This window comes from Mauremys reevesii, linkage group 5 (assembly GCF_016161935.1).
Source record: "Mauremys reevesii isolate NIE-2019 linkage group 5, ASM1616193v1, whole genome shotgun sequence".
Taxonomy (NCBI): domain Eukaryota; kingdom Metazoa; phylum Chordata; order Testudines; family Geoemydidae; genus Mauremys; species Mauremys reevesii.
In genome coordinates, this window is record NC_052627.1 from 135,550,740 (window position 1) to 135,572,196 (window position 21,457).

General features: G+C 46.7%; 2 long non-coding RNA genes across 2 annotated transcripts in view; one reads left to right on the forward strand and one right to left on the reverse strand.

Annotated features, from left to right (window-relative positions):
* Positions 1–9,227, reverse strand: part of LOC120406597 — a 43,833-nt gene extending 34,606 nt beyond the window's left edge. Inside the window, exons 1-2 of the long non-coding RNA XR_005599384.1 lie at positions 9,149–9,227; positions 8,615–8,719 (exon numbers count right to left, since the gene is read on the reverse strand). This is a non-coding gene — a long non-coding RNA (uncharacterized LOC120406597). The remainder of the gene's footprint in view (positions 1–8,614; positions 8,720–9,148) is intronic.
* On the forward strand, positions 515–6,477 carry LOC120406596. The gene is made up of 3 exons (XR_005599383.1): positions 515–551; positions 1,492–1,746; positions 3,342–6,477. It is a non-coding gene; the product is annotated as an uncharacterized LOC120406596 (long non-coding RNA).
* Positions 9,228–21,457: the final 12,230 nt, after the last annotated feature.

A 21,457-nucleotide genomic window follows, 5' to 3' on the forward strand; every position in this document is an offset into this window, starting at 1 on the left:
TCTCTTCTCCAAATTAAACAAACCCAGTTTTTTCTATCTTCCCTCAGAGGTCATGTTTTCTAGACCTTTAAATCATTTTTGTTGCTCTTCTCTAGACTTTCTCCACATCTTTCCTGAAATGTGGCACCCACGACTGGACACAATACTCCAGTTGAGACCTAATCAGCGCGGAGCAGAGCGGAAGAATTACTTCTCATGTCTTGCTTACAACACTCCTGCTAATACATCCCAGAATGATGTTTGCTTTTCTTGCAACAGTGTTACACTGTTGATTCATAATTAGCTTGTGGTCCACTATGACCCTGTAGCAGGGTGGACCCCTGCTCCTGCCCTGAAGGGGTTAAAAACAGCCCTGGGAAGGGGCTGTGGCTGGAGAAAGCAGCCTTTAGGCTGGGGCAAGAAGCCTGGGCTGATTGGGGAAAGTAGGCTCAGCTGTGGCCATGCCCCAATCAGGCCCAGCTGGCCCCTATAAGAGGCTGTGAGCCAGAAGCCCAAACAGTCTCTCTCTAGCTATAGAGGGAGATGGGCCTGGCTGCTGGGAGCTAGACAAGGTACCTAGAGGGGAGCAGGGCTGGGAAAAAGGCTGAGGAACTGGGGAGCTCCCGCCTGGAAAGCCCCAGGCTGCGGCCTAGCATTGGGCTAATGGGTACTGGGGGTTGCAGAGGCAGCCCAGGGGTAGGCACAGGCAGCAGGTCCAAACTCTCCTTGCCAGTGATGAGTTGGCTGATACTGCAGCCTGCCCCAGGGTGCGGGGCTAGACAATGACTGACAGTAGCCATACACTCAGGCAAGGTGGGGATAGAGGGTGGGGGTTCCCTGGGGAGGAAACCCTGAGAGAAAGGGGTTACTGCCACGGGCCAGCACCCCATGTAAAAGGGCACTGGGTCCAGGGAGGGACACGGGGGCCAGAGGACAGGAGGATCACCAGCCTGCAGAGGGTGCTCCAGAGCTGAATTGAGCTAATTCCCAGAAGTCACCAGCAGGAGGTGCCGCAGGGGTGAGTCGGCCCGTCTACAGACCCCCAGATCCCTTTCTGCAGTGCTCCTTCCTAGGCAGCCATTGCCCATTTTGTATGTGTGCAACTGATTGTTCCTTCCTAAGTGGAGCACTTTGCATTTGTCCTTTCTGAATTTCATCCTATTTACTTCAGACCATTTCTCCAGTTTGTTGAGATCATTCTGAATTTTATTGTCCTCCAAAGCACTTGCAACCCCTCCCAGCTTGGTATCGTCCACAAACATCTCGGGATCCAGAAGGGCAAAGGCAGCAGCAAAAGTGGGATGGCAGGGAAACTCTCTGAACATTTCAGAACCTTCCTGAAGGGTTTGGTTCAAGGTTTTTCAGTCCTATAAATGAGAGATGGTTGACGGGGTGGAAAGCTCCTTATTTTCCCCAACTCCCACGTAGTTCCTAGACAGTTCCTTTCATTCTGCAGTCACAGGAGCACCATATCCGTTCCTATGTTTAAATTTCCTTATTTTCTGATCCCAGATTCAGTGTATGCAGAGCAATAGCACCACCACGTTTGCAGATCTCCCACCAGAACTGTTCCCCCAGCGAGGTCTCCATCTTGCCAATCCCTTCGAACGTCCCTTTCACCTTATGGATGAACCAGACCTACAAATGATACGAGGCGCAAATTACTGGGACAGGAGAAGAGACAGCTGTGGCAGCCACATCAGAAGATGAGACGTTGGTGATGTCAAGAGGATCAGGCCCTCATCCTGTGGTGGACTAAGCACACCAGTGAGGAGGATGATGATGAGAGTTTTGTCGTGTGTCACAAAATTGCAGAAAAATGTGGTTTTCAAAAGTGCTCAGCATCCAGTGGTTCCTGTTGAGCATTTTGGAAAACCTGGCATCTCCATTTAGGTGCTTATGTGGCTGGGGAGCTCGGTTGAGCCTTTGGTCCGTAACTTTTTAAAAGAGACAAATGTTAAGGCAGGTTTACGAGCATAAATGATGGCAGTGAATCTACCTAAACCATAATGGTTTAAGAATATGAGCAAAGTTAGCACAACAGTTGGTCAGTCTCCAAGAATATTTGTCCCAGTCATTACTGTTTTCCCCTAAAATTTCTGTTCACACATTGTATAGATTTCCAGATCCCGTGTGGTTAATATTACAGTATACTACCTAGAGCTGGGTGGGAAATGGTTTTCCCATTCCGGGAAATTTTTTTAGCATTCAATACTTTTTTCCATCCTATATGAAGACGAAAAGTCAAAATCTCAAAAAGTTTAATGAAACAATTTTTTTTTTGGTTCACGATAATTGGTTTTGTTTAGATTTTGACCTATCGTTCTATTTTTTTAGCTTTTTAAAAGTCTAATTATCTTAAATTTTGAAAAGAGAAATAATTTGGCATCAGAAAATGTGATTTCCCACCGGAAAATGTCAAAACAAAACATTTAGACAAGTTCTAAACGTTTCTTTTCAAACATGGTTGGAGTCAGGAGATATGTCCAAACCAACCCAGCTTTGCAAACTGTTTCGATTTTGGCGACTCAGCATTTTTTGAAGGAAAAAAAAAGTTTAATCGAGAAACTCCTGACCAGCTCCAATAGCCACAGTGTGCAGCCCCAACTGCCAGAGTGTGGTCTAGCCGTCTGATCACTGAGCTCAAGAACCAGGATCCCTGATTTCTAACCTCAGCTCTGCCACTGCGTTAGAGCTGCCTGGTTTTGAAAATTTGACCATCGGTGTCCAAAGCCATTTTATTATTATTTGTGTTACAGTAGTGCCAAGAGGCCTGCACAGGAATCAGGCTTCCCCTGGGCTAGGTCCAGTACAAACACATAGTGAGAGACAGTCTCTGCCAGAGTAGCTCACAATCTAAATAGATAAGACGGACGAAGGCTGGGAGGGGGAAATGAGGCACAAAGAGGTGAAGTGAATTGCCCAAGGACACTCAGCTGGTTAGTTGCAGAGCTCAGGTTAACACCCAGGTTTTCTGACACCAGTCTCAAAGCCTATTCACTAGGGTTTAGATACATTCTGCACACTCTGACTACATCATGCAGGCCACACGAATACATCAGGAAGGCCAGAACTGGTCCGTGGGCCATACATTTGATACTCCTGAACCAGACCATGCTCGGTTCCTCTGGAAGTCAAGCTGCATCAAAAATAACGCAAAAGAATGAAGTGTGGATTCAGCAGGGAGAGAAGCACCCTGACAGGCTCACTGGGTCTTCCTCACTCGAAGCTTGGAGCCATCTGGGTCGCATCATGTTGAGCCTGTACATCCAACAGTGAGCACTGGCCCAGCGTTGCAGTACAGAAGCATTTTACTGCGTCCTTGGCCCAACTGTTGAATAACTTGTTTTCTTTCTTTCTAGGGGAACCTTAATGGGCAAGGATGTTCCAAGTGGCAAACAGCCACCAATCATCAGGATTAATAGTCAACACACAGAGCGAAGCTTTGGGAATAATACTGCAGAAACAGTCCTGTAGGCACAGAAGCAAACAGAATCAAATCAGTATTCCGTGTGGCCAAATCTTCACTGTATTACCTTAGTGGGAATTTGGATAGTATTACCCAGAATGCTCCCTGCTGCAACTTTGCCTTGAAAAACAATCCGTTTCTGCGCTCAGCATTAAGTGACTGCATTATTAGGATTTAACTTTGAACTTCAACATTTGGAATCCATTATTTAATCATTAATTTCCTCCAGTTTCCCCCAACTAGCTTTACTGCTTCATGTTAGATCTCTGGGCACTGTGGTCCCAGCCACACGTCTATCCAACAGTTTGTGCTTCAGCAGTTCAGTGTTCCATCAATCTTTCCTACAGCAAAAGCCTCTGTTTATATTAACCACTGAGCCAACGGTGTGCCCCGGCTTGAGAGTGCAAAAATAGATAATTCTCTCCCCCCTGTAGGCCTCTCCCATAGATCATTCTGAGTTTGGTCTGTTAGAACCCCTTCAAGGGAAAAGTGACACCGTGAAAATGACCTCGTGGGGCTCCAGTGTTTGGTGTTGGATTCCTTCAGTTTATGAATCAAGAGCTGATTTTTTTTTCCTGACTGCCATCATGGTGGAAACCAGCCGGGGATCTGAAAGTCAAGCTGTGTTCTTTCTGGTGCTTTCAACCATCACGATTCTGCAGTCAGACCTTCGTTGACAATTTAGCTGGTGGTGTCTGAGGCAAAATAAATTGTTTTCCCATCTCTGTTTTGATTCTGCAGCACTAAGACGACTGAAAAATTTTTCCCTTTTCAATAAACGAAGCAGATGCGGCGCAAAGACATACAGGGAGCAGTGTTGTGTCAGAAGATGTCATTTTCACATGGCTGCTTTTCTGATCACACCCATTTCTCCTAGGGCCAGATTTTTATACCCTTGGTAACATAAGAATCTTACTCCACGAGTGGTCCCATTGAAGTCAATGGATGAGAACCTCAGCTGGTGCACGCTGGGATAGCTCCACTGAAGTTAGTGTGCTCACATCCTAGGAGGGTGGGTGGCAGTTTAAAACCTTAAGGTAGATAAGAGCTATGCACCAACTCAGGATCTGCAACAATGAGGCCACTCGTGGATTAAGGAGTTTCTTAATGTGAGCAAGGGTGTCAGCGTCTGGCCTTAAAAGAACAGAACTAAAGGGCACAAGAGAACAAACCAACTGCAAGAGAACTGCCATGCGCAGGTACAGAATGCTTAAGAAGGGCTGCGTGTGCACCAGAGTGAAGTACGAATGGCAATTCAGTGCTGGTTGCCAAGTAACTGTACTCAAGGCGTGAACTGGGTTGTATGTGTGCTTTGCATTTAGAATAGAAATCTATAATAATGATCCCTTACACTGGATACAGGTGATTGGGATGAAAGGCACCATATAATGTGAGTTGTTGTTGTTGTTATTATCACCAAAGGATGCCAAAGGGCTTTACAAGCTATCGGTGCAGGAGTGGCTGGAGAGCATGGTACACAACTGAGGAAGACAGAGTGGAGATGAATCTGCTACCTGACTCAAAAGGCAGGGTGAATGTCAACTAGATGGCTGTGCTTGAATTTGACCAGGCCCACTGTTCTTGCAAGAAGTGCCATGGGAAGGTCAAGGATCACAAGAGGTTGGAATTTTGATTTAAATCACATCCCAAAAGACCTATTAGTCACATGGGTCACTTAATCTCTTGTTTAAAAGTTCCAGCAATGATACATGGAAATAGAGCCATGTTGCATATTTTAGCTTTGTTCTCTCCTTTCAGAGGCATTGGCAGCTTGTGTTTCCTGTGTAAGCCCAAGCAAATAGTTCATGGGCTTGTGTTCAGAGTGGAAGCCAGAGACTCACGGGATCTCAGTTCTTTCCTTGGCTCTGCCGTAGACCTGCTGTGTAGCCTCGGGCAGTTATTTTCTCTCTATGTACCTTCTGTAAGATGAGGATCATGATCCTTCCCCCACATAGGTATTGTGAGACGAGGAGGCAAAGAATGGTTCATTTCTTTTCCTCGTTGTTATCCAGTGGCTAAGACGCTGGAGTCTGGAGAACTCTCAGAGGGAATGTCAGGGCCTGGGGTTTCTTCGGTGGTCATAAAGACAGAGAGATGAGTGGTTCCTTTGAGAGAGCGAACATGGGGGTAAGAAGCTCTTGTGCTGAGCTCACAGCAGCACCGAAGGACACCTGTCATCCATCACAAAATCCTTCTGAACCTGGGTTATCCTTGTGTGTCTCCCAGGCAGAACAGGCCCAACCTTGCCTACAGTAGCTGTAAGATCTGCTCCGAGTGTGGCCTGAAATGCTACAGCAACAACCGGGTGTGATCTGATTAACTGTGGATAGCATTTGAGAACAAACCATGCACATCCATGGGCAAAGCTCAAGTGGTAGGAAGTAGAGGCTAAATATTACCACTCAGGGAAATGGTGTAGCGGTAACAGGAGAAACCTAGGACGTTATTGAACCTAGAAGTGTTAGCCCATTGAAGGTAAGCTTCAAATGACCTTACAGAGTTCATATAAAGGGTTGTGAACAAGGGTTTGATATACTGCTGGCACTAGGAAAACTGTGCAGTTGAATTTAAATCATGTTTAGATTAATGAAGGCTGAGCATCAAAAATATTTTCATTTGAGCTTTACAGGACAATTAAGAACAGTTTAAGCTTTCAATTCTAGTGGCTCCCACTCAGGTCTGTGGTTAACCAATTGCTAAAGATATATTCCTATTCACTTCTGCTGGGAATGCCATCTCTGTTTAGTTGTAGAATTAGACCTTCCTCTAAACAGCCCCCTTATCTTACAATCTGCAAATTGCAGGCTCTCCCACAAAAGGAAATCTTTTATTAAGCATTTTATTTTTCTTTGCTGCAGGCAGGCAGACTAAATAAACTCCAGCTTCGACTTTGCACTAGGTCTCTGCATTGGCCATATCCAAGAAACACAGACAATGCTGGTTTGCAAAAATGAAAGAATTTTAATAAAAACAAGCCATTCAAAACCCTTGTCAACTCCTTCTGCTGGATTGTTATAAAGAATTTATTTCATTACTATAAGTGCTGTTGACTTAGTGTTAGTTTCAGCACTTGAATTCTTGGATAGCCTGAATAAAATTATGATTTCCAAGATAAATATATTATGCAAAGTATGACCTTCATTCTTTCGCCGATATGTCTGCCGACTCCAATAGCTTCCTCATTCAAAGGGGCTTTCTGAGTTGGGCTGGGATGCGGCTTTATTTTGGTTTTCCTTCAATAAGACATGGCAAGGAAGGAAGACTCTGCAAAAAGCTGGAGCCTGCTTCAGCTGAACTCAGACATAGCAAAATTCCGGTTCTAGTGAAGCGAAACTCTTAAAAGTTCTTTTGTGCATCTGAATGGACTTTCCCATCTCTTTATATTGAAGGTTCACTCTGCTTATTGGGAAACTTCACTTCATTGAGGCCATGTCTACACTACCACTTGGATTGGCAAAACGCATATCGCTCACAGGTATGAAAAAACACACCCCTGAGCGACATAAGTGTTGTAAGTGCTCGTGTGCAAAACACTATGTTAGCAGGAGCGCTTCTCCCCCCGACAGCTACTGCCACTCGTTTAGATGCTGTGCTGTACACTCGCTAGTGTAGACATGGCCTGAATCAGGTCCCACGGTGCTAATCCCCTTGAAATGTAGCAGTTATCACCTACCGGAACAGTGATAATTCCAAGGCAATTATCTCCTTCCTCTGGATTAGCAGAGGGCAGGCGAAGATGGGAAGTTGCCAGTCTCGCTTGCGGTGATGAAACCCTGACTTCTGATCCTGACCCACTTGGACCAAAGAGGAGCCAAGCGGGTTTTACCACAACTTCTCTCCATTGAGAAGCCCTGCAGATCTGACAGCATCTCGGGGGAACATAGACCCCTGCCGTGTGAGAGGGATTTCATAGCCCTAACCCATATCACATGACTAGGTCCTGCAAATAAATACTCGGGTCGTACCAGCACTCCAGTAACATAACTATCCTGGATACCAGGCCAGGGTACTCAGCCCTGTCTCATGGACTATTGTACCTCCGACTGAGACACACCAGCACTTCCTGCCCAACCTGAATTTTCATTCATGGCCTTACCTCCGAGCAGTGACCAAGCCTACCACTGTTTAGCTTGCAGAGAGCTGACAAACTATAGCAGGAAGCAGTACAAAGGCGGGATCTGTCAAGCTTGCTTTTCTTTTTAATGTATTTGCGTGGGTTATTGTGTTAATTTTATATGCAGGGAACCTCAGAGAGGTTCACATTCCTCTGCTGACAACCAAGTTCAGTGACCTCTAACCTTTAAGACATGTTAGCCAGAGACAGTCCCTGGCACAGAGAGTTTTCTATCTCAGCAGCGAATACAGGCAGAGGGAGGGGAGAAAGGAATTAGTAACAATTACCTCTTATATTATTAGGCCACTTTTAAGTCTGAGCAGCTGCGGCCCAGGTTTTGAGAACAGCTCCACACGTGGGGTATTGAGCTTGACGGTAAGGGCTGAGCTCTTCAATCTGACCCCATTCGACTTCTCCAAGTCCCACACCAAATCCATGGCAGAGCCGAGGGCCAAACCCAGTCACAGTCCAATGCCTTAATCACAACGCCCCTCTACCTTACGGACCACTTCTCTTTGTCTTCCATGGCTCCATACTTCTCCAGGGAAAGATTTCCACCCGTCATGCACCCTACACGCCTCTTTTGAGTCCCCTTTTCTGCTTCCCCACCAGTGTTATCTAGACTGCCCCCTGGTGGGACAGAGTCTGGCGTCTTAGCCACCCCGCTCCTTTTAAAGGTGGGATGGGTGTGAGGGGGAAGAAGGCAGATGCGGAGGTAAAACATAAGCAGCAGCTCCCTATCCCTAGCTGTGTTTCTTTGTGGGTTTCTTTGCAGGCAGCTACACTCACGGTGCGAGCTACGCGGTCCCCACAGTGCTGGGGTCAGATATTCAAAGCTCTGTGCCTTAGGATTCCAGATGTGGAGGCACTCTTCTGAGCTGGGTGTTTAAAGGAACCTGCCTTTATCTGACACCACCCCTCCTCTGTACTAATGCGGCAAACACCAATGCCCTATTCACTGCATGCAACTTTCACTTTCCAAGCCAACGGCTCCTAACACACTTTACAAGCCTACCGATATGCCAAGTGACCATAAGCATTGCTGTACCCACCTCTGAAATGCAGCTGCTTCTTATCTGGAAAGTGCACAGCAATACCACACATGAGTCGAGTAGAGGATGGGAAGGGGATGACTGTATCCAGCTGAAGAACTGTGCCTAGGATAAATCACAGGAAAAATAAATGTGGGCAGGCAGAATATGAATCAGAATTTGGCCAGGAAACCAGCGAACACCCTACTCCTATAAAAATAATAACATGAGAACTTCAATGACTGGAGTGGGCAGTGGGACTTTGGTTTATGTCCCACCGCAAAGGAAGCCCCTAGTGCCATGATGGGAAATGACTTCAGTACCCATAAGGGAGAGAACTTTCTAGTGACTCATTCGCACTTTCTGGAACACCTTACTTGATGCTGAGAAGGTTCCTGTACAGTTTAATGCTGCTTAGCACAAGGGATGGCTCCAAGCAGCATGAGGCTGGTTGCCTTCTGTGTCTGTTAGAAGTTTCAAGGAGTAGATTCATCATGACAGCTCTGCAGCCTGTCTGCACTTGTCGTGAAGGACAAAATCGCTTTGGGGACTCACCATGACACTACGGCAGGACCTTACTTCGAAGTGGTATGGCTCCTACATCCTCCATCAAGATGCAATGTCAAGACCAGAGGACATGGTATCAAAAGGCACAATGATGCAGGGTCATTGTGCCACGGCACTGGGTTGTGACACAAAATCAGTGTCACCGGGTCTCAAAATCAATAATGCACCTCCCTGTTTTGAAGCACAGCATCCTGAAAATGAGAGATAGGAAGGATTCGCTGGGCACTTCATCCCTCCCTTGACCTGTGCAGGATTGTTTCCTACAGTGCCTTGTCGAGTCTGCCTTTAGATACCCCAAGCAATGGACCCTGTGGGAGTCTGTTCCACACTCTAATAGATTGGCAGGAAATGTTTCCTAATCTTTCCCTTGCTCAGATCCACCCTGTTAATCCAAGAGGACCAACCTAAGCAATTCCATCCTTGGTATGTCAACGCCCTTTTAAAATTGGCACATGGTTATTGCTTTGGCATCTCCCGTTCTCATTTCCTTCCTCTGCATTTCTCAAAGTGTTTTATGAGCTGAATGAAGGCAGTTGCTGGCAGGAGCAGCCAGCCTGTTTCTGCACCTCTTTGCTACTGTCATCGTTCTTAGAGTAAATCATGGGGTGAAGTTTTTTATGCGAAAATTGGCTACAGTTTTCAAAAGTGACCATTTTTAGGTGCCCAATTTGAGACAACTTAAAAGGTCATGACTTTCAGAAAATGCTGACCACCGCCTCTCTAAAACTCAGGCATCAAGTTGGTCATCCAAAACCGGATGCACCCAAAATCACTAGTGACTTTTGAAAATCTTGGCCAATGTCCTTATACAACACATCCAACGACAATAAACCGAGGGGCAGATCTTCGGAGATAAGACTTTGCTTTTGCTTTAATGGAACAAATGCTCCAGCCTGTTATAGAAGAGTTCAGTGCTTGCTGGAATATCATTGTTTGGATGGGATGTAGACCCAAGCACCTGACCACTTGTTGCCATTTCCATCCCATGGCATTTAAATGCCAACCTTGTCCAGCATTTCACCACTGGTCATCGTACCAGAAATACCCAACTGGCGTTTTTGTGGATAAATGGATTTACTATACCTTGGCACTCCATTGACTTATGTAGATACCACATTAGAAAAAATCTGCATGGTTTTAGATCTACCTAATAACCGGATCACAGAGATACTTTAAAAATTAGGGCCAAGATGGTGCAGCTTGCAAGAATTTGCAGGGTTTCAATAAAACTTGGATTAGTAGCACCAGTTGCCTAGGCAGTTCAGTTTAATAAGAAAGAAAGAATCTTTCCAGAGAAAGATTAGTCCTGTGGTTGGGGTACTAGCTTAGTATTTGGAAGACCTGGATTCAGATCCCTGCTCTGCCACAGACTTTTTGAGTGAGCATGCCCAAGTCACTGAGGGCATGTCTACATGATCTGATTATGCGGAAAGTAGAAAAGCCCATGCTATACTAGGCAAAACCCAGAGAATACAGAGCAGAGGACAGTGCAGCAATGGCCAATGAAGGGAATAGGTAAGATAGCCTCATGGATATTTTTATTAGCATTTCCCATCATGCCTTGCAGTGCTGCCATAGACAAAGTCATGGTGGTTGCTGGAATGGAACTTACAATCACAGCTGCTACGGTGTCAAGGGAGATGCTGGAGGGACTCCCAGGTCTGTCAGCCAGCTCTGCCAAAGGGACCAAAGGTCTGTGAGTGACACCAACATGCAGGTATGTCAGCTATGCCCATGAGCCTCCAGTTTTATGAGTCCCACTAAGTCTTAAGTGTTCTCAGAGTCTCCCTGGAATCGGAGATGGAAAAGACCTAGCGCTGCAGGTCAGTTGGTCCATCCCCTGACTGCAGACACTGAAGGGTTTCTCTATACTGTGTAATCTCTTGGGCAATTCAAAATGATTGCGGCTGCAGGGCTTCCACCACTCCCCATTCACTTCGCACACTTAGGAACATTCTCCTGAGAGTCCTCCCACATTTTCCTTGTCTGACCCTCCCCCCCATACAACCCCCCCTCTTCCTCGGCATTAACTGGTCTCACCATATCCCTCACTGAGGGCCAGACTGGCCAGGAATCATAGAATATCAGGGTTGGAAGGGACCTCAGGAGGTATCTAGTCCAACCCCCTGCTTAAAGCAAGACCAATCCCCAGACAGATTTTTACCCCAGTTCTCTAAATTTCCTCCTCAAGGATTAAACTCCCAACCCTGGGTTTAGCAGGCCAATGCTCAAATCACGGAGCTATCCCTCTCCCCCAAAGGCAATGAGGATAGAGCATGTGGAGCCTTCCTTTCCCTTGCCACTCCCTTGCAGTGCCAGGGTTCTAGCCACGGTCACAAGCACGGGGGCTTCCAAGAAGAAGGGCTCTTCAGGACTAGTGTTCCCATGCATTAGCTTCTCCAAAGGGTGCACAACAGAGCTCATGAAGGGGGACAGAGAATCCCCCTTAGAGGGGATAGGTGGCCTTGTGGTTATTGCCCAGGGCAGGGATGCCGACAATATGGGTTTCTATGCTTGACTCCTCTTCGGGTTTCTGGTGTGACCATGTGCAGATTGCTTAGTCTCTTTGTGCCCCAGACCCTCTGTATAAAAAGCAGCAAGGGTCTGTCTTTGTCTGCTTAGATTGCAAGCTCTTCAGGGCAGGGGACGGTCTCTTTCTGTGTCTGCACAGTCGCCAGCACAATGAGGCCTTGGCTTTGCTTGGATTCTGCAGATGCTACACTAATGGCACTGATAACAGGTGGCATACCAGCTGGGAGTGCACAGGCATGAGGGGAAGGATGGTCCAGTGGTTAGGGCACTAACTTAGGACTTGGGAGACCATGGAAGACTGTGAGGGGCACAGATACCATGGCAATGGGGGCCAGACAAGTACCTTAGATACTAGAAGGAATCATCATACTATTCCCTCCCAAGAGCTGTCACTTAATGGCGCTATCCAGAGCTTATTCTTAGCCAAGCGATAGCCTTTTAGTTCTCTCCACCAGTCCCCCCTGCGTTCAATTGTTTTCTTTGTTGCTGTTTTCCTAATTGCCTCCCTGGCATTGGAGGTGCTCAGAACCATTGGTGCTTGTGGCTTTCTAAGCGCCATCCTACCAGGGGAGCACAGAGATGGGACCATCACCTCCCTCTTCTGGGATGTGATGCTTCTGCCTACGAAGCCCCACATCCCATTGCTTTGTGTGCATACATGGCAGGCTCTCTCAGCTCAAATCTTTCCACTTATGTCATCTTGAGCAGCTGGTGACTAACGGCTCCTAGCTAGAGGTGCGGTAATATAGGAAGCTGGCATCTTTATTATGCTAATGTGCCTGGTATACCCATAAGAACAAAAAAAAAGGACCACACTGGGTCAGACGAAAGGTCCATCTAGCCCAGTATCCTGTCTTCCAACAGTGGCCAGTGCCAGGTGCCCCAGAGGGAATGAACAGAACAGGGAATCATCAAGTGATCCATCCCCTATCGCCCATTCCCAGCTTCTGGCAAACAGAGGCTAGGGACACCATCCCTGCCCATCCTGGCTAATAGCCACTGATGGACCTGTCCTCCATGAATGTATCTAGTTCTTTTTTGATCCCTGTTATAGTCTTGGCCTTCACAACATCCTCTGGCAGGGAGCCCCACAGGTTGACTGTGCGTTGTGTGAAGAAATACTTCCTTTTGTTTGTTTTAAACCTGCTGCCTATTAATTTCTTTTGGTGACCCCTAGTTCTTGTGTTATGAGAAGGAGTCAATAACACATCCTTATTTACCTTCTCCACACCAGTCATGATTTTATAGACCTCTATCATATCCCCCGATACCCAGGGGAGATATACTTGCCCTGATGCCAAATGTGTGAGGGACACCATGGGAGAATGACTCTGCTGCCTGGCTGGATATTCTCTGGCACATTCTGGCATGATGCACCTGCTGAATGGATCAGCTGTACCCAGCATACATCCAAAACAGAGGTTACATCTAACACTCATTAGGTTCCAGTGGGTTGCCAGCTGAACACCACCAGTACAAACAGGTCACCACCATGGCTAGCGGAGAAAGAGTTCATTACAAATGTTACAGGTGGAGAGTTTCAGAGCCGCATGGGTGATGATTCAGACATCCAATTTCCATTCAATTTCATGGGAGTTGAGCATCCCAATTCCTCTGGCAGCTTTGAACATCTCAGCCATAGGACAGGTTCTACATGGCAGCTGGAGGGGAGAATGGCAGCGTGCATAGATGCGCCCAGGCTAGCTGTATGCTAGGTCGCTCTCTACAAACAGAAGAGAGGATGCCATGGCGCAAGCTTTGCTGTGGGCTGCACGAGGCCACCTGGCAGCCCTTCCCCTTGCTTGGATAAGAAGCTGCTAGTTCTGCACACGAAGGATATGTCTGCATTGCATCTGCAGACATACCCTGAGTGTGCAGAACCATTCTCCATTGAAGCCCTGTGGCACATGCATCTCAAAGCACAGACTGGGCTTTTCAAGCTGGGCAGAATGAGCTGAGGAGACTGTTTTCTTTTCAAACAAAAGCCAGCTCCACGGGGTTTCAGATAACATTGCAGAGCCCTGACGCACGAGGGGGCTGCATGGAGCCCTGCCCTGTGTGTTTGCTAGCTGTGCATGCGAGTGGGCCGAAACAAAAATATACAAGCGCTCCGGAGGAATAAACCATAAACAATGCTTAAGAAAACACTCAACAACAGAGCGGTCTCGCCGTCTGCCCGCCGCAGGGAATGGGATGAGAAAAAGCCTGCTGAGACCCAGGCCGGAGAAGACAGCAATAACGCTGGTTAGCAGGGAGAAGCAATTTGAGGAATGGATGAGAGCTGTGACTGATGCAACCATGGAAGGGAATCATGTCATCCCCTGGCCAAGAAGTTCACCATTAGGGCTGGTTGACGAATTTCAGAGAATACGCTTTCCACAGGAAACGATGGATTTTGGTGGAAATTTTCATGGGGAAAGTCAAACCAAAGCTTTTGGTTTCAAGTCGACACCGATCTTTCCATCTGGCTAAGCCACCAGAGGTGTAGTTCCATGTCCCTCCCTCCATGCTCCCCATGTGCCCTGCTGCCCAGATGTACTCTTCTTCCACGATGACACCACAGCCTCTCATGGGGGTTGAAGTCGCTGGTCCACGAGGCACCACCACAGCAGCTGTGCCACAGAGAAAGAGGGCAAATGCATCCTGGGAGATGGCGTCTGGCTGGGAACATGGCCCATGGGGGAAAAGGGAACAGTCAGGATATGGTGTTACAGCTCCCAGGAGACACGGCAACCAGCTTAGGCAGACACACAGCTTAATGTCAACTGGAAGTCAAGAGAGACAAGGTGTGGGAGGTTAAAATCTTTTATTGGACCAGCTCCTGTTGGTTGCAGAGAGAAGCTTTCGGGCTTACACAGAGCTCTTCTTTCTGTGGAGCTTGAAAGCTTGTCTCTGTCACCACCAGAAGCTGTTCAGTAAATGATATGACCTCCCCAACCTTGTGTATCTCATATCCTGGGACCAACATGGCTACAACAGCCCTGCCAATGGCTTGAAGTTCAGACATTTCTGATCTGAAATCGTTCAGATTTTTGCATTCCGCAAAAAGGCTTTGATATTTCGACCTTCCATCCTGAGAAATGCTGAACTATCAGACTTTCCTGACCAGTTTTAGTCACGATCTAGGGCCGGTTTGCAGAGGACTAGAACTACAACTCTATCCTCCTCTGCTGCATCTCTACTTTCCCAGTCCTGGACCTTCCTACGACTTTACAGATGCACATAAATAATCTGAACCTAGAGATGGAAAAGCACGATTCGGTCATCCAGTCCATCTCTTTGCCGCTATAGGACCGTTCCTTATATTTTAATATTCTCTCCAGTCTAGTTTCAAATATTCCAGGTGCAGGCACTGCCCCATTGAGGAGACTACTCCACAACTTAACATCTCACTGCCAGGAAGTTCTTGAAATTCAGCCTCAGTTTCCGGGCTCTTTAATTTCACCCCACCCCCTTTTCTCTCAATATTTGTTCAGATAAAACAAAGGCTAGACTGACAGAATACTAATTACCAGGGGTGTTCTTCTTTTCTTTGAAAACGTTGGTATCTCATTCACCTTCACCAGTCTTCTCATTCCTGCCCAGTTACCCAGGACTGTTCAGAAATAGCTGGTGGTGGCACAGGCAATATGCTCACTAGTTCGTATAACACACCATGATTCAGATCATCTAGGACTGGCTGATTTGCATTTGATCCCATTTCCCAATTACTCCTCTACCTGCTTTTCAGCAACAGTGAATTTTATGGGCTCATCTTTACTTCCCAATTGTTCAGCTACCTGGTCTTAATTCTTTCTTGCTGATGAAAAATTAGAAAATGGACGATCTCAGGGCTTGAGTAATTCATGTCTCCCCCACCACCCCTGATAAATTGGTAAAGGCACATTTTTTTATCCTGCTTATCCACTAACTCAGGCTTCTTTTTTGCTGCCTTTCTCTCCTCTTACACCCTCCGAGTGTTTTCATTTGGTTGCTTCCCACTTACATTCTTTCCAGTCTTTCTTTCAACCTCAAATGTTTTGGCATTTCCTCTTGCTGCCCCATCAGTCACTTCTCGTCCCTGGCACTTTTCTCTCTGAGGTATTGTTTTCTGTTGCATTCCAATTAGGGCTTCCCCAAAGTTCACCACACTGGGGCACGCTAGTATATCCTCCATTGTCCCTTAGTGGCTAGATTTCATAATGGATCACACATTGCTTTCCATGAATCAACTACTGCTACAGTCCAAGAACCTACTATGTTGGTTCACGGAGTTAGTGGTGACTGCCGATAAGTGCAGAATGATTTTATCATACTCAGACCATTCTTTCATATCAGTAAATAGCAAAACCAGAAAGACTTCCCTATATCTATCGCCTCGTCATACCTATTTTTTATCCATCTCTCTTTGTATAATGCCACCCACCCGTCAATGTAATATCTGAGCACCTTCCAGAGTATATACAGACTAACCCATAAACACATCCAGGCCATTTTCCCTCTTTATTTTCCGCAAAGAGGGTGAGCCAGAAAATGATGTAGTGGGCTTTTTGCGGAATACAGTATACTCTGGTTTCTAGTGTTTGGAAAGTTTCCCATGGCTAGTCTAGGTCAGTGGCTCTCAACCTTTCCAGATGACTGTACTCCCTTTCAGGAGGCTGATTTGTCTTGCGCACCCCCAAGTTTCACCTCACTTAAAAACTACTTGCTTACAAAATCAGACATAAAAATACCAAAGTGTCCCAGCCACACTAGTACTGAACAATCGCTGACTTTCTCATTTTTGCCATATAATTATAATAAATATAAATATTGTACTTACACTCCAGTGTATAGTATATAGAGCAGTGTAAACAAGTCATTGTCTGTATAAAATTTTTCTTTGTACTGACTTCACTAGAGCTTTTTAAGTAGCCTGTTGTAAAACTAGGCAAATATCTAGATGAGTTGATGTACCCCCTGGAAGCCCTCTGTGTACCCCCAGTGGTACGTGTATCCCTGGTTGAGAACCACTGGTCTCCTTGTTGGGTTGTGGGCCCCAAGTGTTATAAATATTCTTAGGACTTGATTTTTATTTATGCTAAGGCCCTTTCACACCACCAACCCAATAGTGCAAAGGGGCCTTAGGGCAGAGGTGAACCAAGCTCCTAATGTACAGTGCCACCTCTCCACTTCATCCAAGTCTATCCTGACTAGCCTTAGCCCCTGCTGTTCCAGTCCTGGGCCCTCAACATGGCTCTGTCACTAGGCCTCAATGCTGTGCCTCTCCCATGTTGCACGTGCCAGACTGTGTGCAAATTTGTGAGACATAATTGTGATATAGACAATCCACCAGGGAGATGGATCAGAGACTAACTGATTCATTTCTGCTTGCAACTGACATTTGCTGATGGAGCCATGCATCGCTCCTCCCGCTGGGCTGGATTCCGAAGCCCTTATGCATGCAGAGTAGTACCTGACTCCAGAACAGGTGAGATCAGTGGGATGGCTCGTGGAGCAAAGTGCCAGTCAATGTGAGTCAGAACAGCAGAGTTTGGCTCTGACTCCAGTAGTGAACTTCTTGGTGTTATCACAGAGGGAATGGGGGCGTTAAAAGGAGAGATGGTTATGGATACGTGTGGCAGAATTCATTTTAAAAAAATTGACTGATAACGTCCATGTTTAGTTTTAGGCATTTTAAAATTTTGTCATCAACATGAATTTTCACTGTTGCAGGAATCTGGGGAGAGGAGTCAGACAATAATTATGTAATGACAATAGATGTTGATTTAAAAAAGTTAAAGCTTGTAACCATCAAAAACATAAACTATAAAGGGATCAGGCCAAAACACACAAAGTAAATATCCTTAAATCAATCTCTAATAAGTTCTCAGGTCTCACTTTTGTTACTTTGCCTATATGTAAATTGCAATTATTATGGATGGAAATGTTTTTTCTTTGGTTTGTATGTGTACAGTGAAATAGATGTTTACCAACATTTACATATAAAAATCTATTCTTTCGAAGCCTAGTTATAGACCAGTGTGGGGAAAGCATTACTGACTGCAACAGTGTAACATGGCGTGTACGCAGATGGGTTGGGGGATTTCTGCCTGTTTTCATCTGATGATCACCATGTGCACTGAGCCCAAAGGACTGCTAGCTCTCATTGTTAGCATTCTCAAGCATCACTACAGATCATATTTGTATTCTAGAGGTTGAACAGAGTTGCCTGCAATGGGATTGGTGTGCATCCGGATGCAAACAATAATGCTTTCTAGGGTACCATGCTCGTCTGTTTGTTTCTTCTAATGAGCTTTGGAGGAGACTCCTGAGAATTCTTCCTTCTTCAGTCATTAAAATAAAAAAGGCTATGGCATTTCACACACACACACACACACACACACACACACACACACACACACACACTTCCCTCCCTCCAACTGGTAATTGAGAACAGGCGAGGTCAACATTTTTCAGATGGCCAATGTTAGCGTCAAGGTAAACCACTACACCAAGAAATGTTTATGACAGCTGCGGTTGCACAAACAAAAGGAACCCATGGTTTTAACAGAGGCCCCTGGCATGAACTGGAAAATACGGACGATGCCAGCAGAACAGCCTGTGTTTCCACAAGCATGACTCAGGAGAACTAACCAGAGTTGCACAACGATCCTCTGCAGAACTTCACCTCCCAGTCACCCCACTTACAAAAAGCTCCTTTTAATTGCTTCTATTGAACTCCAGCCAGTTTCGCTCTTTGTTGCCCTTTTTTTACATGCTCGTATGTGGTTCCTAACAGTTTGTTCTTTTACCAAATCACTTTTCTTTTTGCAGCATCCAGGAATTAATATTGCAACAAACCGGTGGCCACTCAGGAACTGCACGGCTCTTTCTATGTCGAACGCCATGGTCATGCAGAATTTCACAGGGGAATAAGGCACTGTTCCTCCTGCTGGGAAAGCACAGCCCCCTACAATCTGAGCTGATGGGGGTGAGGGGGGCAGCATGATTTAGTGGCCAGAGCCCTGGGATAGGAGTCAGCAGCCCTTAGGTCTACTCCTGCTACTGACCTGCTCTGTCACCTTGGGTAAGTCTGTTCACCTCCTTGTGCCTCCTACACTTTGCCTAGTTAGATTGTCTTTGGGAAGGGACTGTCTACCATCACGTGTCTGTTTGGTGCCTAGATCAAGGAAGCGTCTGATCTCACGGAGGTCCCATAGGGTTGCTGTGCTATAAATGATACAGGAGATCAATCTCTATTAGCAGTATAGGGAGGATGAAACACAATTGAGCAATTCTGACACCATCCAATAGAGGGCAGAAGTGCATACGCCAACTAGTCACACGCTTACAGTATTTTAATGTGAGGGGAGTGGCTTTGAGGGGAATTAATCTCCCCGTGTAGCATGAGAGCTGGGGTTTCACGGCTCCTCTATAAAATGTTCCGTCTCTTTCGCTAAAGGAGAGCTTCTAAAAGGCAATCTGATGTTTCACACCACCAGCCTCCAGAGGGCAAAGCTATCAGACACTGTCCCTGGGACACAAGTTCACCCACACCACTAAAGCAGCAGCAGCCTGAAGCAAGCTGTGATTTACAGCCAGAGTTATGTCTCCTCTTTATTGTGTGTTGTGCTGTTACACAAACCAAAGTGGGTGCAGTTGTGTCTTCACTGCAGAGGGGAACAAATGCCATTACAGGTCAACCTGCTTTCCTGCTGTTCAAGTTACCCCTGTAACGCAGACATCTTTAATGCAGCCACCGCATTTCCAGGCTGGGCCACTAGATTGAAGCTGTATGTGGCCATTAATTGGGGATACCCTGATCGGAGGCCACGCAGCGCTGAGGCCTGCTTTGGCTCTGCTGCAGCAGAGAAGGGCTGGTGTGGTATATTTATTTGTTCTAGCACACTGGAAAGGAACACCACAACCTCAGGTCATGGCTGGCTGCCATTCCACCCACACAAGGGTTCCCTGCCACCCCAGGAGGGTTCACATTTACAGAACAAAAACAGCTGAATTGGGAATTCTTGATGCAAACAAGATTGTGGTAACATCGTTTCACAACCAAACTCTGGGACCCTGGGAGTTCCTGCCTGCCCCCCCCCCCCCGGGTGACCGGATGTCCCGATTTTATAGGGACAGTGCCTATTTTTGGGTCTTTTTCTTATATAAGCTGCTATTACCCCCCACCCCCTGTCCCAATTTTTCACATTTGCTGTCTGGTCACCCTTACCTCTCCCCCCACTTTAACCTCTTCCTTTCCCTGGGTGCCTTCCCCTTGCAATACTATTGTGCTTTGGTCCCTGTGGGGATGTCTACACTGCTATTAACCCCCTGCGGCTGGCCCATGTCAGCTGACTTGGGCTTGGGCTGCAAAACTCCAGCATAGGTGTTCAGGCCCAGGCTAGAGGTCTGGCTCTGGGACCCTCCTGCCTCGAGCGGATCCCAGAGCTTGTGCTCCAGCCGGAGCGTCCACACTGCGGTTTTACAGTCCTGCAGCCTGAGCCCCGTGAACCCGGGTCAGCTGACATGGGCCAGCTGCGGGTGTTTAATTGTAGTGTAGAAATAGCCTTCCACCCTCAAAACGTCAAATCTTGCACTCCGTCCCTCTTGGGGTACCACCCCATCTCCCTTCTTCTCTTTGCCTGCAAACTCATCCAATAAGCTATGCACAGCTGTTATCGGGAATGCCTCTCCTCCAGCTCCATCTTGGCTCCTGGGTAAGGGTTGTGGCATCAGACCCCGTAAATCATGTTTTTGGCCCTGATTCTGCAATTGGATCTGCGTGAGGAGACCACAGCTCACACCCAGACCCAGGTGCATGCTGGGTCTTCCCCCGTGGATTCAGCTACAATATCAAGGCCTTTGTCGGTAAGTGAGCAGCTCAAAGGAGCCATGTTGCCATGTAGGTTTAGTTAGTATTTTTTGTTCTAAATGCTTTTTTTTGGGGGGGGGGGGAATTTTTCATCAAAATGGAAATTTCTGCAAAAACACCTGATTTTTGACATTTTTCATGTTTTTATTGAAAAACCATAAACACTAAATTAGAAGTTTTGACTAAAAACCTTTTTTTCAGCTGAAATGTTTTGGTTTTCCGCTAACATTTTTCAGTTGTTAAAAAATGAAAAAAACAATGTAACCCTTCCGCCTGTCTGAGTTGGCAGCAACAAGGGCTGGGTTCAGTATCCAAGGGTTCCGTTTCAATAACACAATGCAAAACCGGCTCAAGCCCCCACCCAGTGACCTGCGACAATTACATACCACCCCCGGGCACCTCTAAGAGGCAGTACTTGCCCTCTTGCAAGCACAGAGTCTGAGTGTAGCAAAATCCTTTTAATAAAGGAGGGAAACAATGTGGCATTATGTTGGGGAAACATCACAAATAGGATTCATAACACCATGAGCAAAAGACCCACCCCCAAGTAAGTTTGGCAGTATCCTTTTCCCCTCAGGGTCTTAAGTCCAGCAACCCAAAAAATGACCCAAAGTCCCAAAAGTCCAACCCAAAAGTCTCTGTCCCTGGTCAGTGGAGCCCCAGAATTCAAAAGTTTATATTCAGAGTTTTACCTCCCAGCCTGGAGGGGGGGCACACAGCAGCGTTAAGGGGCACCTTACGTGGTCTGAGGCCAACTGCCCCGCTTCTCCGTGGGGTTCTGCTGCAGCCTTACCCATGAGCCACTCCAGTCATCCCGCAAATGGCTCTGCTCCACCAGCTGCTCAGCAACATATCTTCAGACCCCCCCAGCACTCAGTGATTTTAGCTTTTTAGTGATTTCAGCTTGTAGTAGGGGAGCCTCAGTGCTA